The sequence below is a fragment of the Aythya fuligula genome, chromosome 1 (assembly GCF_009819795.1).
Source record: "Aythya fuligula isolate bAytFul2 chromosome 1, bAytFul2.pri, whole genome shotgun sequence".
Taxonomy (NCBI): Eukaryota; Metazoa; Chordata; class Aves; order Anseriformes; family Anatidae; genus Aythya; species Aythya fuligula.
Window position 1 is genome coordinate 1,267,171 of NC_045559.1, and position 20,265 is coordinate 1,287,435.

The 20,265-nt window shown below is 54.0% G+C and overlaps 1 protein-coding gene across 1 annotated transcript in view; it reads left to right on the forward strand.

Annotated features, from left to right (window-relative positions):
• Positions 1 to 20,265, forward strand: part of AHCYL2 (adenosylhomocysteinase like 2) — a 61,349-nt gene that overhangs the window by 15,565 nt on the left and 25,519 nt on the right. The window lies entirely within an intron of this gene.

Genomic DNA, 20,265 nt, shown 5'->3' on the forward strand with positions numbered 1-20,265 from the left:
ACATACACCCAAATGTCTCCGTGGTGGCTGGAGGAGCTGCTACATTAGAGGGTTTTCTCAGTCAGCAGGCACATTTCGATAAATCTTGGCCTTTAAAAAACACATTTTGCAGAGAGTATCGGAATACAAAGCCGTGAGAACATAGCGAGCCTTATTTCTGTCTGCGTTAATAACCGATGCGTGTAGCAGGAAGCCAAAATCATAATTTTATCTTTCCCTGTTGCCCACTGAAGCTGTCAAACTCCACTCACTAAAAGCATCCGTGCTTCTGGGGTAAGTGCTGGTTGCAGCCCTGCTGCCTGGAGGCTTTTTGCTGCCTCCACCAGGAGAAAATCCCCGCCTGTGCCACGTGCCGTTCCGCAAATATTCCCCATCAGCGTGATAGAAGGCTGAGAACCACGGCTTAGCACCGTTGACCCTGGTGTTTCAGCCAGTTCTGGTGCTCCTAAAACCCTGCTCTCGTGCCTCTGAGGGCAGAACCCCTCTGTGAAGCTCCCCTGGTGCCAAAAGCAAGGTGCTTTCCCTCGGGGAGAGGAGGAAAATGAAGTTGGTGGAGGCGTAGGGGAACCCAACCACCCTTCCTGGTGCTGCAGTGACACATGTGCAGGGAGATGTTGTTCATGGGGTGTTCCTTACTTGTTTTAAGCTCGTTTTTTTGCAGACCTTGGCTGCTCGGGGCCCGTGCTGGGTGGTGCTGGCAGGTTCCTGAGGATGCGAGGCGTGTGTTTGCTGCAGCACATCGCCAGAACCGGCCTGAGGGAGAGCCTCGGGGCTCTCCTCTCGCTGCAGAACACCAGAGGGACTTCTGACGCTCATCCCCTTGAGCGATGGAGTGAAAATCTGAAGCTCTGTAGTCCGGTGAGCTTGAGGGATTTGGTCTTTGTGGGGCTCTTGATCCTTCTACCCGCAGTTTGCATTGCTTGTGGTGGTGCCGGGCAGTTTGTCCATCCTCATGGATGCCCAGGACCTTCCAGCACAGTTATCCTCTGCTCCTGCATCACTGGAAGTTGTGGGATCCACTGGATTCCTCCAAAAACTGGCCTCTCATGCCCGGCAGCTGATGGAGAGCTTCCAGACTGCTTTCCCTGATGCACCTCCCCGTTCTTTTTGTTGCATCGGGAAGAAAACCAATAAATTCAGCCTGTGCCGCCCGCGTTTCCTCAGCATGGCCAGGAGCCAGCTGCTCCTAACTTGCAGGAGTGGATATAAATCACTTCTGTGGGCACTGAAACGGGTGGAGAATAACAATCAGAAGCCTGCAACCAGGTGAGAACCAGGCTGAGTGCCAGGCGAGGTGCAGACCCCTCAGCATGAGACCACCCGAGCACAGGACACGCTTTTCCTTGGACCCCTTGGCCACTGGGGTTAAACCCCAGACACCCCAAGTGCTTTTCCTTTTTTTTTTTCCAAAAGCTGGTTCCTTTTTGGCTCTGGAGGTGCCAGCAAGGTGATCAGCTGGGGCTGATCCCATCCCATCAGCCGAAGAGCTGTCAGTCCTGCAGCCTGGCAGGCTGCCGGGGAAAGGGAAAGCAACAGCAAATAATTTGGTGGCTGCGTTTTTCGTACCCAGGAATGAAAAAAAATGCCCTCATTTTCATTTCCTCCCCCCCCCCAGATAACTGGGGGTGCAAAGCTGGCGCTGCCAGCCCTCAGGACAGGCTTCAGCCTTCCTCTTGGAGGAGGCTGAGGAACCAGGGTTTGCTTTGGCTCCCCTTCCTTATCCAAAAATTGGTTTATTTATTTTTTTCAATGGGTTGTTTAAAATGCGATCGGTGCTTTTGCATTTCACGGGGATCTCTCAAAGCAGGTGCCTCAGGGGGCAATGGGTCCCTTGGTGTTGTTTAGCTCCTGGAGTGGGTTTCTCAACAGCTTTGGGCTCCTCGTGGGGATTTCTTCCCAACTGCTGCATGAAGGCAGAAGACTTTTCCTTCCCATCGTGGCGTGGATTCACCGCAGACCCTCCCGGAGCCTCCCACGGCCTGGCGTGAGCAGTGCCTTGTGGATTCCCGTGCCTTGACGGTGAAAATTGCGCTGTGCTATGAAGGAGTTTAATATTTTTTAAAGCATTTGTCTTTTTTTTATGTGGTACTGGAGTCTTGAAACGGATAACGGAGCTGAAAGCAGCGCGGTGAGATTGTTATCTGCAAACATCCGTGGGTGGCTTTAGGAAGTGTTTGCTTATTCATTAACTTCAAATCTGCTTGTGATGCTTAGCAGCTTTCCTTGCCTGACAAAAACGTGGTTTGGAGGCTTAGCCCACAGTGGACCTGCTCCTCTGTGCCTTGCAAGTGTGCCCCAAATTCCGTTAAACTTAACAAAAGGGGAAAAAAAAAAAAGCAAACAGGCCTGGTGTAAAATGGAACCCACTCTGTGTGATGTGGCAAACATCTGACGTTGCTCCAAATTCAAAACGCGAAATGTCACCGAAGGGATTTCACAAATTGTAGTGTTCCTTCCTTATCTGAAGACCCAGCTGAAGCATAAGAGCAGAGCACGAAAACGAGCTTCTCCACGAGCGCTGCGCTGAATTGCTCGGATTTGGTAAACTGCACGTTGCCTAAACACAAAGCTTTGGCCAGGAATCCAGCCCGAAAGCTGCACCAGAGCTTTTCTGCGGCCACCAGTTGGGTACTGTCATCTCTGCAGTGCTTCGGTGCTGCAAGGGCTTCTCTTTCCTCGCTTCTCTTTCCTTGCCTTCGCTGCAGGTATGATTTGGGACGTCCTTGTTGGGTCGTGCGCTGGGAAGCCCCATTGCCTCTAGTGGGTTTCAGAGTCGGCTGGCTTGGGATTTCTATTGCTGGAGAAGAAAAAAAAAAACACACATTTTAGTTTTTGGACTTTTGGAAGTCAGGGTGAGTGTGGTGTGCTCCCTGTTTTTAGCCTTTTTCTAGCAAAATCTGGGTTTGAGGCATGGGCTGAACTGGGAGTGGCGATGTACAGGGCAGCCTAGCGTTGCAAAAAGGCGCTCCCAGACTCCTCATTTTAGTATTATTTTTAAAAAATTTATTAATAAACAAATGAATAAACTCCTTTTATTCGTTTTACGGCCAAGCTGCTCCCGTTGTGATCCTGGGCAGCGGACCTTTCCCTGCTGAGAGCTGTGAGAAAATGCTGGGGAGCAGAAAAAGGGCTCTTAACTGTGCCGTTGATGGCGACTGGAGTTTGATATGGTTTGATATGGTTTGATATGGTTTGATATGGTTTGATATGGTTTGATATGGTTTAATATGGAATATGGTGGGGATTTTCTCTTCATCCCATGACTTGTGATTTCTCATTTCTATGAAATCCCTCAAGAAAAGACAACGGTGCTCCCACGAAGACGGGACTTGAGAGACTGGGAAGGAGCATTCGGGTTAAGGAGTAATTTTGTCCAACACGGAGCTGCTTTATTCCCTTGTAGCAGGTTGGGTTTGAAGGGTACACATACAACTCCTGTGCCAAAACCTGACATTTGTGTCTCTCCATGTCGCAACGAGCGGTGTTGTCCAACCAATATTCCTTTTATCCTCATTTAAGGGCACTGCCTCCTGTCCTGGGGCTGTTTTGGGGTCTTGGTGTGGCCCCAAAATGAGTCGGGGGCAGCGTCTGGGGGAGCTCTTGCTGCTCCGAGGGAAATGTTGGGCTTTTTTTTTTTTTTTTTTCCCTTTTTCCTGTTGGCTTCAGCTTCTTGGTGGCTTTAATCTACCAACCTTCTGCTTTATCTCCCTTGTTGTTGGCCTTGGCACTGCCAGCTGCTTTGCTTCTGTAAACAACACATTATTGTTGCTTAACGTATGTATAATCTCTAAAAGAATGAACACAAACGTGAGCTTGACCCTGAGGAGCAGCTCAGATGGGTGTTTTGGGGACAAATCCCAGCTTTGATCCCGCGAGCAGTGCTTACAGAAGGACGTGTCCCGCTGCAAGTGAGTTCTTCTCCTTTTCTTTACTTGGTTGGAGCTCTTTGCCAACCCGAAACATCCAGAAAAGCTCCTTCACTTGGTGCAGGAGGATAGAGAGCTTCGCCTGAGCAGGAGGTCAGAAATCCCAGCAGATTTCGCTCAAACCCTGCCCCGCAGAGCATCGTGCGGCACCGACACCCAAAAATGCTTCCCAGTTTCGGCACAAGCCCTGCCTGGGCTCAGCCCCTGGCTCTGGGACACCGTCTGCGTGTCCAGAAGGAGCCACATCCACGATGCTGTTTGCAGCCTGCCTTCCTCTGGGAGAATTTTTGGAGGAAATTCTTCACTTTAAGGATGGTGAGGCCCTGGCACAGGCTGCCCAGAGGAGCTGGGGGTGCCCAAGGCCAGGATGGACGGGGCTTTGGGCAACCTGGTCTGGTGTAGGTGTCCCTGCCCATGGCAGGGGTTTTTTGAGATCCCATCCAACCCAAAGCCTTTCTACTGCTCTGCGATTCCTCTTGGCAGTATTTGCGTGGTGCGGTTGCCTTCTGAGCCTTTTTTTTCAACTTATTTAAAAAAAAAAAAACCTCGATTGGAGCTGCGAGCCGTTCTGTCGCGAAAATACGCGAGCATTAGGAGAGCTAATGAATGTCAGATACATTCTCTCCTGTCACGAAAATTGCAGACAGAAACTTGCTGAGGCTCCAAGTGGCTCCGCTATTAACCTCTTTGTGCAGAAGGAGCTGAAGGCAGCCTTGATTGCTTCTCTTCCCACGTTCCCCATTAGCCCGGCCTCTTAACGAGGCTTTGCTTTTTGAGGAGCCCACCCACGTTCGATTCCTCACCCTTTTCTCCTCCATTATCCCGGTGGGTTACGCTGAAACGCGTGGCCGTTCTTTGTCAGGAGCGGCGTTTCTGAGGATTTTGGGGTTTTTTCATCACTCCTTTCCATTTTCCTTCCGCCGGCCCCGTTCATTGCCAGTTCCGAGCGGGCGCTGCTGAGCGCGGTGACCGCTCCGTGTGAGCAGCAGGGAGGTCGTGGCACCTCCTGTAAAGGGGCTGGGGAGCTCCGGGGCCACCTCCAGATCCCAAAAGGTTTGGTTTTCCCCTCTTTTGGGGTTTGCTGTTCCCACTGCCCTGCCGGGGGAACGGGAACGCGGCGAGCTGAGCGCCGCGGCTGGCGTCCCATCGAGCGAGGGGCACGGCCCTGAAACAGATTTGCTCCTGGTGTGCCGTGGAGCCATCTCTCATGGAACTTAAATATTGTATTTATTTATTTTCCCCTAAGGAATATGAAACCAGGCTGTATGAAGGACAAGGAACCAGAACCCCAGCCGATGGTAAAACCCAATGTGGTTACAAAACAGAAGCGATGGAATAAAAGTGTTACATCTATCCCTCACAAAAAGCAAGGGGAAGAAAGGAAATAAATGCATTTTAATAACACGGTCTTTTAAGGTTTAAGCAAGAAAAAGGAAAGGAGAGGTTATTCATGAAGGAGCTGACTTCGATCCCAGCTCTGGGGGAAGAGAAGTCCCCCGGGGAGCACTCAGCTGCCTCTTCGGAGTGGGAGCAAAGTGTTCCGGCACCTCCAGCTCTAAATGTAAGCGGTGTAACCCAGGGATGCTCTACAGCCTCCCCTTTGCTCCCTGGTCTGCGTTTGAGACCCGAGACCCCGAGGGAGCTCTGCTCATCCACGCCAAGGTGCGTCCTCCTCGTCCTCCCTCCCTCCTGACGCCCAAAGTTTGGCCGAGCGGAGCCTCTGCGTCGATCCCTCCCATCCCACGGCACTGCTGCCTCACAGCAGCAACGTGGTGCACGTTTCGGAGCATAAAATACCCACTTTTTTAAAAAAAAAAAACAAAACACCGAGAATCTAGGCAGTTTGGGCCGGATGAAGCAGCAGCTGCGTGCGGATTTCTCCAAGGCAGAGAGATTCTGGTTAATAGCCCCGGCTCGAACAGCCTGTGAGTAATGCTGCAACTCCTGCCACGCATGTTGGTGTGCTGGGCCCCTTCCACTGCTCCTCACGAAGCCTGCAGACATCCTCCGTGCCTCGAGCGACCTCCCCAGCACCTTCAGGACCAGGGATGTGGACGTGGACGCTTGCTTTGGAGCCTACAGGTGTGTCCGAGCAGCACTAACCTGCTGCATAAATCACTTTTTGGCTCATTTTGACCACATTTCTGTTATTTCTCTGGTAGCACGGAGCAGCTGCCAGCTTTTGGGTCCCAGCAAGCTGCGCTCAGCAGGGTGCAGAGGTGCAGAGGAGGGCGCAGTCCCCGTTCTGCGGCGCAAAGTTCCCGATCTGCCAAAAACCCTGTGTTTTCACATCTTTTCCGCAGAAACGAGCTGCATAAATTAAGCACGCGTGGCAACGAAAGCCCTGTAAAGGAAGGGTGCGTTTGGCTCTGACTGGTAGGTTTTTTTTTTTTTTTGCGTGAGAGCTGATCAGCCTAGCATCTGCTTGGTTCCTGCAGCGACTTTTTTTTCCTAATTACCAACGCGTCGGTACATACGGGGAGTGACTTCCAGAGGAAAGCAGACAGAAGGACGCCACTTTTCAGGGAACCGACGCATCGGGGGAAGCTCTGGAAGAGGACACAGAGTACTCAGATCCTGCGAAGCTTTGGTTGTTATTTATCGCTTGAATTATTTTGTGCTTTTAGTCCTAGGCAGGCAGGAGAGCTGGAAGCAGTTTTGGTCCCTGTGATCGCCGCCCGTGCCACGTCGGAGCTGCAAAGCCTCGTGCAAGGCACCACGATGAGGAGCACATGGAAAAGAGCTTGAGCTGTTGTAAGGAAACGGCACTTGGAAAAGGAAGGTGGCTCTAAGAGGTCGTCCGCATCCCAGGGTGGGTGATTCTGGTGCCTCCAGGTGGAGGCTTGGCTCTACGTGCGTGTGCCAGCCCGAAAATTGGGCAGGTTGATGGTGCAGCCATCCCATGTGGGACTGGGAGGTCCTCACACGCAGCCCTGCGCGGTGAAGGATCGTGGTGCTGATGTGGCACGTCCAGGAAAATGTTTTCAAGTCATCACTTGGTGCAAAACTCACGCTCAGTGCCTGCTTTTTCAGCAGCAGCCAGCGACACGGAGCAGCGATTCTGCCGCGCTGAGCAGCCGGGGGAACCTGCCTGGAAAAACAGGCACGGAAAAAATAGACACAGGGGAGAAAGGAGCCAGGAAATCCATCGTGGGGCTGGTAGGAACACAGGTACTGGGGACACACGACTGGGACCACGTCTCCAGGCTCTGTTTTGCCCACCAAGCCCCAGGGCTGCAGCCCGGTGCCCACCTTTTAACATCATCTCCCACCCTCCAGCCTCGTCCCGAGCAGGTTGGAGTTTTTCCTGGTCTCCTCCTGCTGAACCGTGCTGTCCAAGGGTGTGACCCTCAGAGTTTATTTAAAAAAAATAATTGCTGTCTTCAAACCAAACCGCGAGGGAGCCTGCGACTCTTTAAATCTTCTCTTTAGTTTTTGGGTTGATTTGGTGAGGAAGAAGTTGCCGGGCACTCTTGGGAAGTGACGCTGCTTCCATTTTTAGTTAAGGGGTGGTGGTTTTTTTTTCCGTGAAATGTGAAGCAATGGACAAATTGCTTAATTTTTTCCACTTTCCTGTGCAAGCCCACGCGTGGGGCGGCGTGCTGCTGCCTTACCCGGAGCTTGGTGCTTCTGCTGCCTGGGCTGGGAGCCCTCGTGTCGTGGACCTTGGCTAATCCATGCCTAGGGGCACCTCAGGGCTGCGCTTACTGCTCACTGAGGGTTTTATCGAGTGGTTTTGGGTCTCCAGCCCCCCCTGCCAGCCTTGTCCTCGGGTTATTCAGTTTAATTTGTTGAAGTACACGCCGTGATCCTGCTAAAATAGCTGCTGTGTCTGCTCGTTAGAACCATAAGGAAGCGTTAAGATGAGTTTTAAGAGTGTCAGCCCTTTTTACTGTGTTAATGCAAGGAGAAAGTGTTTATAAGAAGTTTTGTCAAGTTTTCTCTTTCCTCCTCTTCTCCTTTCCTGGGACGTGCTCTGATTGCTCCTCCTAACGAAGAGTAGACCAGTCCAGCTTGAAGGGACCAGCAAAGATCGAGCCCAGCTGCCCAGGAGGCAGAAAGGTGGCCAGCACCACGAGCCAGCCCGGCTCTCCACGGCGAAACGTCGGCGTGCAAGCGGGTGCTGCAGGATCAGTTTTTTTTGGCTGTTCCTGCACAATTTGTGCGTGTTTTAGGATGGGAGCCCAGCTCCGTCCATCAAGGCTGCTGGAACATCACAGCTAACTGCTGTGGGTTGATGGAGGGCCAGCTCTGAAGGGGCAGCACTCATCTATAGGGCCAGCTGCTGTCATGAGCCAAGGCAGAAAAGGGTGAGGGAGCTGCAGCAGCACTTTTAAGCCCTTTACACCAATTTCTGCCCCCGTTTTACTCAGCGTTTTTGCGGTACGGGACATCCTGTGTGGTCTTTGGGTGCTGAGCATCCTGGGGTCATTTGGGACCTGCAGTGCTGAGCTCTCACAGCCTGCCTTCACCCACCCCATGGTTTGCTTCTGCATTAGGGCAGCAGGGATGAGACCTGCCCCGAGGCTGCTGCGTGCCATGAACTTGCACCAAGCACGCAGGTCGGACACAGCCGAGGCCGTGCGTGCGCTCTCGCGACCTCACACCACTGTGGGTGTTTCCTAAACTGCTCGTGAAGCGCCTCTGGGACCCAAAACGCATTTCAAAAAAAGTAATATTTATCAGGGAGGTGATTAACTTTGTCAGAGTGGCTCAGTTTTTTTTTTTTTAAGCAGAGAAGCAACCCTTTCCAATTCTGATCTAAGCTTTTAGCTGATTGCCTGCAGCTCCCGGGGGAACCCTGCTCCTGCTCCTGCTCCTGCCGTGGTGGTGATGGCTCTCCCTCTGCCCGAGTGACTCTGGCGCCTCGTGGAGGTTTGTCCGTGGGGTGTTCTGCCTGCAGCCAGCGAGCCCAAATGGAGGCAAGAAACCACAGGTCGGGACAACGCGGTGTGCTGGCTGCTCCGCCGGCGGGGCGCCAATTAGGGGTGTGCTGTAATGACAGCAATTAGGTAGGTGTGTGTGGGGAAGGGCTGAGTCACAGAGCCACGGAGTGGTTTGGGGCAGAAGACACCTCAAAGCCCACCCAATTCCACCCCCTGCCACGGCAGGGACCCCTCCCAGGCTGCCCCCAGCCCCATCTAACCCAGCCTTGGGCACCCCCAGCTCCTCTGGGCAGCCTGGGCCAGGGCCTCACCACCCTCATAATTAATAATTTCTTCTTATATCCAATCTAAATCTCCCCTCTTTTAATTGAAAGCCACCACCCCTTGTCCTGCAGCCCCCTGTGTCGGGACGCAGGGACCCGACCCAAACCGTTCCCTGCCGTTCTGCTCTGGAAGGATAAAAGCAGTCAAATAAATACAGAAGGCACTTCATCCATCCTGAAATCCTGGAGAAGGAGGGCTTCTGGCTGCTTTCAGTGCTTCCTCCATCCCTCACAGCTCGGTGTCAGCCCCCAGCGAGTCGCAGGCTGCCACCTCCCGCTGTCCCCTTCCCAGGCGTGGGAGCACACGCGCTGCAGCCCACGTCCTCGGGAACAAAGCCTTCGCCTTCTCATCTGTCAGAGCGCTCTGCTCTGAGAGAGAAGCTGTTAGTAATCCCTCATCAGTCTAATTTTAAATATCTCGCACGGATTTAAGTGTTCTCCATCTCTTCATACGCCTGAAGGATGCCTGATGGATTCACCTGCGCTCCCGGCGCCCTGGTGATGCGTTGGATGTGTTCAGGCTCATTTCCACTGCCATCCAGGGGCTCTTGGCTGCAGTTCCTTAACAATTCAGGGTCTAAAGACCACCTTCGCTTTGGCACAGGTCAGCTTTTGTTCAATCAGGTGTGGATTTCCCCCAGCCCCGTGCCAGGAGATCGCAGGGGGTGAATCGCTGCCGTGCCGGTGCTGCCGCCCGCAAGCACCGCGTTCGGGTGCGCTGGAAGGGGGAGCTGAAAGGGGGCAGAGGTCGCTGCTGATGCAGTGGGAACGTGCCTCTCTGTGCTTGCTTTCCACACCAATGGAGCTAATTTAAACAGAGAGCAAATCTGGTTACCAACATCCTTCACTCACAGGCAGTCCTGTTTGCCATACGGTCAGCAAAACCGTGTTTTCGGCGGGTTCTCCTCCAAACGCTGTCACGCCGTGGCTCATACACCTGGGACAAAGCGTATTAGATATAATAAATAATATCTGGATTATTTGACCTCGATCAGCATGCTGGTCCAGGGCTCGCCCTGGAAAATAAGCGCCGAGCACCGTGCTGGGAGCTGGCCGGGGCTCCCCGCCCGCGGAGGCAGCGAGGCGCGTTGAACGAACGCGTTGGCTCGCAGCTATTGTTCCTCTGGGAGCGATCGCAGCCGACGCACAGCGCTCTGGTTGCGCTGGATGCTAAGTGATTAAAATGCGTAAATTAGCGGATGTTAATAGCGCTGTCAAACTTGATTTCACTGAGGCCTGGTTAACCTGGAGACGGCGCCGAGAAGCGAGCTGGGCTGGCGCTTTTACAGCACCTCCCTCTCCGGACACGTTTATTCTGTGCCACGTGGGGTTTGTTTGATTTTATTTTTCAATAAATCAGCGTTAATAAAGGCAGGTGGTGCTTCCCATCCATATTCCTCTCTTTTCTTTCCAGCCCTCTCTTAGGTGACCTCAGGCTGGCAGCCTGGTGACAAGGTGGAGGTAGCGCGGCGAGGTTGGGCCGTGGCAAAGGACACGTTGCAGCAGCTCCTGCTGCAGAGGGCTTTGTCCTAAGTGCCAAAAAAATGCTCCTGGTGCAAAACACAATAACCTTGGTCAGTCTGTGACTTCTCTACGTGGGCCTGGACTCATGGATATGCTGCTGAGGATGGATCCAAAGCCCAGTGGGTGCTGCTCAAGGATTTAGTGTGTGCTGTGAGCCACCGCTGCAGCTCTCTGTGTGCATGGGGAGCTTGGTCCCGGAGCTCCTGCGAGATAAGGATGCTGATAGCCAGCGTTTTCTGCAAGATGCAGGTAGTGGGGTGATGGATCCAATCCATACTTCAGTGTTTCACTCTTTGGAAGACTAAACCAAGCAGAAAGCGGCTTAAAAATTGTGGGTGGATGGCACAGGGCTCCCGTCACTGCGGCGTTCTCCTTCTGCACACCCAGATCTGTGGGGTGAGCCAGGTTTTTTCTCATTTTTTCTGCCGTACAGCACTCACAGGCCAAGGGACCCGTCCGTTGTGTCCAGGCAGAGCGTGGCCCTTCGTCGGGAGAGCTGGGTGCTTCCAGCCCTCATCTCTGCCACCAAATAACCAAAAGTGTGTCTGGTACCAAAACAGCAGCGCTTTTTCCTTTTCCATTTGAGGAGCTGTAGTTTCATTCCCATGGGAAAGCGGAGAGCCGGGGGGAGGTGGCCTGGCGCGACCCCTTGAAGCGCTCCCGATTACGCCAAGGTCCGCTGATTAAAGCTTTGCTCATTAACTTCATTTGCCCCGCTCCGCTGGCAGCCAAGCGGTGCACGTGGTGCAGCGAGCGTCGTTTCCAGCCCTGCTCCGGGGTGTTCGTGGCCCCCCCTGAGGTTGCCACAGGTCTCGGGGGATGTGGGATCGCTCTGGGACCTCGTCCTCATCTCACCGCCACCGGTTGCAGCATGCAACCAGGGGAGTTTTACATCTCCAGTGCCCAAATTCTGGGTCCTGCGTTGGATCAGGGCTTGGTTTTCTTACTGGGTTGGGATTTTTCCCCACGAGGACAGCAGAGGTTCAGATTTTGAGATGCTCTCCCCGACCTTGTTACCTGTACTCTTTTTTTTTTTTTTTTTTTTCCCCCCAGACGTAGAGCTCACGTTTCTGAACGTAATCACTGATTCACCCTCTTTTTCTTAGTGAAGGGGCAGCGGGGCAAGGCAGCTGTTTGATTAGAGGGCCTTTTTTTTTTTTTTTAATTTTCTATTTCACCCTTCCTTTCCCCGCCACACCCTGAAGGAAGTCTCCGTCTCTCTCCCAACTTCTCACCTCTGATTCTTGTTGAAGTGACACAACGCCGTGGCTCTCCCAGACCGAAACACAGACTGCAGAGAGGTGAAAGAGCCGGAGCAGCGAGGAGATGAGGCGAGGAGATGTGGGCGAGCTGCAATCCGCTCGTCCCCGCTTCCAACCACCCGGTGGAAGGACCCCCGTGACACCAGCCACCAAACTCTCCTGCTGCAGGACGTGCCAACGAGACCTCTGCAGCAGGAGGATGCCTTGCGTTGCCCCCACACCTCTTTCCACGAGGGGTTTCTGAGCACAGCTGGCCCTCGCCGTGCCCCCGGGTGCTGTCGGTTCTTGGCTCCCCATTGACCACTCGCTCCGGGTCGCGTTGGTTTGGGCATCCCACGAGGAGGGATTTCAGCTGAACCTCCAGAAATGCACGGCTCATTGCAAAGAACACATCAGTTGGCCATGATATGGCTCCACCAAGCCTTTGTTTGGCTTAAAAAACCCTCTTTTGGCAGTTTTTTTGGCAGGTTGGCGATCTAGCAAGCTGCAATTAGGCTGGAGGCCGTCGGACTCTGAGAGGTGGGGAAGGAAAGGAGACGGGCACCGCGCTACTGAGTGAGAGCAGGGAGTTTTGGGCATGATCTCAAAGAATTGGTCACTCTGCCTGGGGTGCTGCATGCAGAACGCTGGGTTAGACTTGCAAGTGAGTGGATTTAGTAGGATTATGGCTTTATTTTCCACTCTTCTGCCTGATCACACGTTGGCCATGACCTGCTCCGGCACCAAATGGTGGCGAGGCCGCGGGGAGGTGGCGCTGCCTTTCGTGCCCTCCTCTCACCTCTTCCCCAAACGTGTTTTACACCAAAATGTGTTTTTCTGAGCCTTTTGGACAATGTTGATGTGGAATCTGCAGTCTGGATGTCAGAATACCCAACCAGATATTCTGGGGCTCCAAATGGCCGCGGCCGCTTTCGCTTGGGCAGCCCCAACGGCGAAGGCAGGCTCTGTGCCTTTAGGATTTTTTTCTGCAGGCACATTTCTCTCCAGGAGAGCAGTGAATTTTGCTTCCATCCAGCTTCTGTGGCTTCTTGCAGTATTTTCCATGTTATCAGCATCATCTTTACTTCTCCTCTAGCAACTTCCAGATTTTTTGCAGTCCCTGCGTCTTGTGCCTGCCGACGATCCTCCGAACACGTCTGTTCCTCTCTGGAGGAAAAATAAATGTAATAAAGGGAATAAAAGTTAATGTTTTCCAGGAACCAAAGCCCTGCTTGGCTTCTCAGCCTTCCTCACCCAGGAAATGGCACATTTTGCTGGTTTTTGTACGGACGGAGCCGGCCGGGAGCAGTGTCTTGGATGGAAGCTGAGGGCAGGCGAGGAGCCTCGTGCGGAGCCACGGGCTGCAGGATGCTTCGGGGCAGTTTGCCTTGGAATTGCTGTCAGCTCAGGAGCACAGCGATGGTTTGAAACCCCGGAGAGCTTCAATAGGTGGAGAAAACACAAAGCCAGGGCAGCCAAAGGTGCTGAGAGGACGCCCCTTCCTGCTGGAGGATCCCACCGGCTTACCCAACCCCAATATTCAGGGAGTGCTTAGGAGATGTCTCCGTTCCTCCAGCTCCTCGGCTACTCGCAGTGCCCGAGAGGTGATCTTTGGGATCTATTTCTAGCAGGGGTGATCCTGTAAGTCAGGAATGGCAGGAATTCATGCGGCTGCACCCGCAGCCTGCTGGAACCGGGTCGGGGCTTCCAGCAGAAGCCTTCGCCTCCTGGAGTGCTTGAAGTGGGGAAATTAATTTTTGTAAGAGGATAAAATCCTCTTTTTTTTAGGTAGAAACGTGATACCTAAGCTGTTAATATGATTTAGCTTTTGGTTGGCCCCCAAAGTGGTCGGGCCGTTGGCCTCGATGAGTTTTCGGGTCCCTTCCAACTCAACCACGGCATTCCCACCGTGACTGCAGGAGCTGCACGTGCCTTCAAAGGTAATTCTTGCTGTAAAACCCCCTCTGGGTTTTGCAAACATGATCTCTGGAGGTCCCTTCCAACCCCTACAATTCTCTATTTCTTCCTGCCTGCCATGGTTTTGGGCTGGCTCGCTGCAAGGATGACCAAGGAACAGTCAAGGGACGGCTGCGCCAAGCCCGGTGCCTCCCCGCGGCGACGATCGTGACAAAATGCGACCAAAAAAGACCCGAAAAATTCTGCAGAAGGTGACCAAGCTCCCATGAAGACCACGCATTTGTGCTGCTGTTGACTTGTTGGTGTTGAAGTTAGAAGATTTGCTGCTCCCTCGCCTCTGGAGAAGACACCTCTTGGTCGCCAGGAGCGGAGAACACCGAGCGTTCGCTCGGCGCGAACATTTCATCGTAAAAATTATCATTTTATTCATCAGCGAGGCCCAAATCTGTCTTTTTTTCTGCAGGCTCTTGCTCCCCCTCGTGTCTGCGTGGGGCTCGTGCAGTCCACGGGCTGGTGTTAAGCTCTCTGGGGGGTTAAGGACCTGGGGGTGCCCATCTCTGGGGGTCCTGAGGCCGGGCTGAATGGGGCTGGGGGCAACCGAGGATGGGACAGGGGTCAAGACTTCGCTGCTGCAGAGCTGCCTGCCTGAGATTTTGGGAAATCATGGCTCAGGAGGGCTCAGCTTCATGTCCCGTGGGGCTGCAGCAGCCGGGCCGTGTCTATTTTTGCAGCCTGCTTTGCAGGTGGAGCGGTTTTTGGCAAGCTTTTGTGCCGTTTGCCCCTTCCTGAGCCAAACCCAGAGAATGGTGACGGCGTGGGACGGCTGGACGTCCGTCTGTCCTGCTGGATAAAGAACTTTTTTTCTGGCTAAATTAATCTTAGCATTGCTCAGAGGGGAGAATCGAGTGGCTCGAGGCTCGGAGGCAGCGCTGAACAAAAACCTCATTCAGTCGGGAAGGGTGAGCTCGCCAGCAGCGTGCAAACATTGCCAAAACCCTACAAACTTCACCCAGTTTCTGGTACTGGAGGGGATTCGGACAAAGCACGTCCACCCGGCTTGGGCTGCGCGCGGCTGTTGGCTCTCGACCGAGTTCCCTGCAGAAGGAAAGGTTCAATTTGGGAGGTTTCTGCAAAAAAGCTGCCCCAAATAACGAGCTTTGCACGGAAAGTGGAGTTTTTAAAGCGTGTTGATACCAGATTTGGGGTAAAACAGGAGGTGCTGGTGTGGTCGGATGAGCTGCCCAACCTTCCAGGGCTTCCCACCGGGGTCCTGGCCGTCTCCAGCCAGCCCCATCTCCGCTTCTCCCTGGTTGCTCTGTTGGTGGAAACGTGCTGGAAGCATCCCAAAACAGGCTCAGGAGATGGGTTAGAGAAAATTTCTTCTTTCCCAGCTGTTGAACCCTTACAGCATGGAGCTTGAGCTTGAGCTCTGCTGAGCAAGGGCAGAGGTGCTCAGCAGAGGGAGCTGCAGCCGAGCCAGAGGCTCTGTCCCTGCTTTTCCTGGGAAAATCCCTTCCTCACCAGCACGGATTGATTTTTTATCAATCCCACTACCTGGTGTCGTGGTGCCGCAGGCAGGCTCTCAGCTCAAACTCATCGTGGGGTCGTAGCTGCAGAAATGAGCTGGATCCGGGCAATCCCGGAGCAGAAATGAGGCCCCGAGCGAGCTTCGGGCTGGGCAGACGGAAAGGGCTCTGCTGGGAGAAGATTTGGCCACCGGAGCCCCCAGGAGCAGCTGGAAGAGCTCAAACTGATGGAGGAGAAGAGGGACAGCAGCACCCACACCTCTGCTTTCCAGGTGCCGGCGTGGATGGTGAGTTCAGGAGCTCGTTGTCTTCGCTGCCTTCCCCAGGAGGAGCTGGGTGCTGCTCGGACAGAGCTGGTGCTGTGCAGCCAGCAGGAGAATTATTAAAAATGGGGATTTTTGGGGGATCTGAGGCACCCTCCCCTGCTGCCACGGGGCTGTTCTCCACCATGAGCTGCCTCTTTGGAGCAGCCAAGGGACAGGGGGCGGTCCCCACGCACCTCCCTGTCCCCTGGGTGTGTTATATTGAGAGAGAATTATTAAAGTTTGGGGCCATCGGGCAGGAGGAGTGGGAGAAGCTTTGCAGCATCTTCCAGGGGACACCGGATTTCATCGGGTGTAGGATCAGCGTGGTTACCACCATCTTTTGGGCTACTTCGCTTTTTTTTTTTTTAACCCGATTCGGTAAAGATTGGTGAACCTGATTTGGTTCTGCTGCTGACGGAGCTCCTCCGATCCCTCGGGGCTGTGCGTGCTGCTCACCTTCACCTCGGTGGCCAAGGTGGGGACGGAAAAGATGCTAAAAAATGCAGAAACAGGCTTTTTTTTTAATTTTTTATGACAGAAAGAATTCCCAAAGCTGCGAGACGTGTAGTGGCATCGCTCCAAAAAGCAGGCAGTGCCTGGGAGGCAAAAACTGCGGGTCTGCAGCCTCGAGGGTCCCCCGAGGGTCTGCACAGGGTATTTTGGGATGTGGTGCTCCAAAAGGATGGCATTCAGTGTCAGCATTTGTTGTAGTGCCCGGGGTTTCTGCTCGCATCTCGCTGGTTTTGTTCCTTGCTCCAGCAGGGTTTTGGTGCCCTCCACACCTTGGGAAGTGCAGATCCCAATCTGGAACCAAGCCCCGAGCCCTCACCACGGGTCCCCCCCCTGTAACTTTCTGTGGTTTCCTCCTCTAGGACTCAGGAATCTCGACGCTGTCGGGTTTGGTGCCGGTGCGGATGGATGATTTGGTGGCTGGTTTGAAGCTGCTGTGCAGAGGGGGCACAGAGGGAAGTCCTGCAGCAGATTCCCAGTCCTCGACTGGTTTGCCTTTTCCGTGGTTTTCTCAGGACGAGGTGGCAATGAACAACTGCATCTTAAATAACAATTAGCCTAAGCTGCCAAATGCTCATCCTCGTTAAGGTCGTTATCTCAAGCTGTCTGTTATGCTCTCGTCTCAGCGCTCTCCCCGAGGTCCTACCACAGCTCACCTCTTGTGTTAGCCAGGAATTAAAAACCTCGTTATCCTCCAGGGATTTATCAGCGACGCCGAACAAATGCGTACCCACAAAAGCAGTCGGGGATCCCACAAAAACATTCAGGGAACCCACAAAAGTAGTCAGGGGAACCCACAAAAGCCTCCAGGGGCCAGCTGTAGCTCGAATTTCCCATCTCTGCAGGAAAACGGGGCCAAAAGAAGGGAAATCAGCACCCGTCGGAGCAGCCAGGGGTACGAGGCGAGAAGAGCGAGCGCCCCGCGTGTCTCCTGCTGGGGCAGGAGGTGTTCTCCATCTCGGACTGCCTGGTGGTGCCAGAAAGCACCAGCTACCCCGTTTTTGCCCAAATACCTTGAAATTGTACTGAAATAACATTTCAGGTGCGTGAAGAGATGCACTGCATGGCTCCAGTCCCTCGGGTTGACGTGATCAAGGAGCACAAGCGCGGCGAGGAGGTGGGTTAGGAGAAGAGAAGCTGCCCAAAACTCGAAAGCTGAGGGTCGCAGCTCATTTCCAGGTGCTTTTTGGGTGCCAGTGCCAGTGTCTGCGTGCCCATTTCCAGTTTCCTGGGGAAAACTTTTCTCCCCTTGTTCCTTAAAAAAATAAAAAATCCGTGGATAAGAATAAATCGGAGACACCAGCGCTGCAAAAACGCCGCGCTCGCAAAATTAAAACGCAAAGAGAATTTACAAGGGTGTTCCTCTTGCAGTGCAAAACCCCCCACACGGCACAAACGGAGGGGTTTTGTAGGTGTTTAAGTATCTCAAGGTTTCATTTAATATTTAAAAAGAGTAAAAAGTGCTACAGGCACTTGGGTTCGTCGCCGAGCTCAATGGGCGATGCCCCATCTTTGGCACAGCCCTTGAGGCTCTCCGTAGAAACCGTTTTGGGAGCATTTTCAGGGGCAAAACATTTGGGCAGGGGCTCCAACCACGAAGCAAAACCATTGCTCGACCCCTCAAGGGCGACGCCGGGCGGGCTGCGGCCGTAATTCCTTGGTTTAGTTACCCATTAGTTAATTTTGTTCTAATGAGGTCCTGCTCCCGTAATCGGGGGGGAAAATCGGGAAGTGTGGGGGGAGAACCCGAGTTAAAAGGAGCCTAATTAGCAAGTTAATTATAACAAGCGTGGCAATGGCCCGGTTACATAAACGGGCTATTGTTGTGCACGCACCGGGCAGGCCACGATAAAAGTGCTCGCGGTGCGTAGGGCAGCAGCAGGGACGGGACGCGGGGAGCAGAACCCCATAGGTCTCGGGGTTCCCCAAGGGGAGCAGTGCCCCCAGAGGTCTTGGGGTTCCCTAAAGGACCCCCGAAAGCCGCCTCCCTCCCTCCTTCTGCCTCCCCCCGGAGCTGGAAGCGGAGCAGGCGGTGGCCGCGCCATGCTGAGCAAGAAGAAGCGCAATGTCAATGGGGACCCGGGGATGAAAGCCCAGGTGAGGGCAGGCTCTAGGTACCGTAAGGCTGTCTTCTTGGTTAAAAAATCCTCTTCTTTTCCTCTCTGTATCCCCGTTTCGTTGCTTTCTCCCCCCTTGTTCCCCCAAATCACCTCTTTCTGGAGCTGCCCGTGCCCCTTGCTGGCTGCGGGAGAGCTTCGGCTCCGGGGAGCTGCCCCGCGTGCTCCGGGGGCACACGTGTCGTGCTGGGGATGCTCCTCGGGGCTAGGAAAGCCCGGGTGGAAGCAAAATGTCCCACACCTGGATGTGGGGCACCTGCAGAAGCCGTTCTCCCTCCTGGCTTGGGATCCTGGGTGTCTGGGCTCAAATTGCAGCGGGCGGAAAGCCGCCGTGTTTGTGCGCGCGCGGCGGGTCGGCCGCCTGAACCCAAGCTGCAGCTTTCCAAGGCTCTGTAATCTCTCTTCTGGAGCATTATTAACCTGTGTGTGGCTGCTGTTACCATCGGGGGCAGGTCTTTAGGGGCTGGGAAAGTCCCACCTGAACCCGAGCCGCTCTGCGTGTCCCGGTCCCTGATGCTTGGGAAGGGAGCGCGGCAACGCGGCGCGGCGCTGGTTGCACCGTGCCCTGCAAGAAGAGATTTAAACAAGGTTTGGGGTCCCTCGGAAGAGATTTAAACAAGGTTTGGGGTGCATCATTCCCTGCTGGGGACTGAGCCTGAAATTGCAGCCCAAAAATGAATGGGGTGGTGATGTGGGGACCTCTTAGGGGCGCATCGCTGCCAGCGCTCGGTGCCGCTCACACGTGCACACCCAGCACTGGGTACGACGGCTGTCCTGGCTCAAATCCCAGCACACAAACGTTAAAAGACATCGGTGAGGGGTTGGGGCAGCGAGCAGCAGGCCCTGGAGATGCCCCCAGGAGCCAGCAGCAGATCCCCCTGTCGGGCTTTGAACGCTTACAGGGGTAAATGCAAAGCCCGAGGTTGCGCCCAGCTCGGTGCACGGCTGATTTGGGGTTTTGCCTGCCGGCCATGCGAGTGCTTCAGGAGGTCTTACTGCACTGCTCGAAACAGTTGCATCGAATGTCCTTGAGCAGACGATGCGGGGAAGGAAAATATTAACAGAGCTCCCGAGGTCTGTGGTAGGAATTTTTCACCCCGTTAGGTTTCGAGCGTATCCCGCTTCGCCGGGAGCACCGTTCCGCGCCGATGACCCGATGCTTTGATGAGGTGGTTTGGCTGTCAAGGGATTTTTTTTTTTTTAAGGAAAGAAATAAAACGTTATTTCAGGCCAACAACTTGTTAGAAAAGGAAGATGAAAACCAGCATGCGTGTGCCCTGTCCCGCAGGGATCGTAGGCACTAATCCTCAGTGCTGCCCTTGGTTGTGGCATGAGTTTGGGCATGGATTTTGGCTGGACCTGGATTCCCGAGGCTGAAGTAGCCATTGGAGACCCCCAGCACCCTTTTTCCTCGTTTCCTGGCCCAAAAAGCGAGGCACAGGGGCTGTAACAGCCCAGTGCGTGGGCAGAGTGCCGCTGCTTCAGCTGCGGGGCTTGACTTTGGGTTCCCAGACAGGGGTCGCATTCCTTAGGGCCTGATGGCTTCTTAACCAAAACCAACTCCTCGAAACACCCCAGGGCTTGGCTAAAGGACCCGACTAATAGTTTTCAGCATTTTGGAGATGTAAATATTTAATCCCGTCACACCAGACTGGCTCATTTCTTTTGCCCCGAGCGAAGTCCAAGGGGTTTTGCAGCTGGAAGTCACGTTTCCAATTCCGGCTGCGATTTCGCCCAGCCCAAAGCCCACGGGGAGCGTGGTTGGCTTACAAAATACGTCCCCAGACACCCCGGGGCTCAGCTGTGTCCCCACGGGTGCCGCTCACGTCAGCTCCTTGGTGGCATCGGCAGCGGCGCCGGGTGCGCGCTCAGCCCGTGCTGCTCCACGTTTGGGGCAATGTGGGCACTCGGTCCCATCCTCCCCACTGCACCTTTCCCCAGATATCCACTCCTAAATGCTTCTTGTTGCAGAGTGCATCTGGAGGGGTCA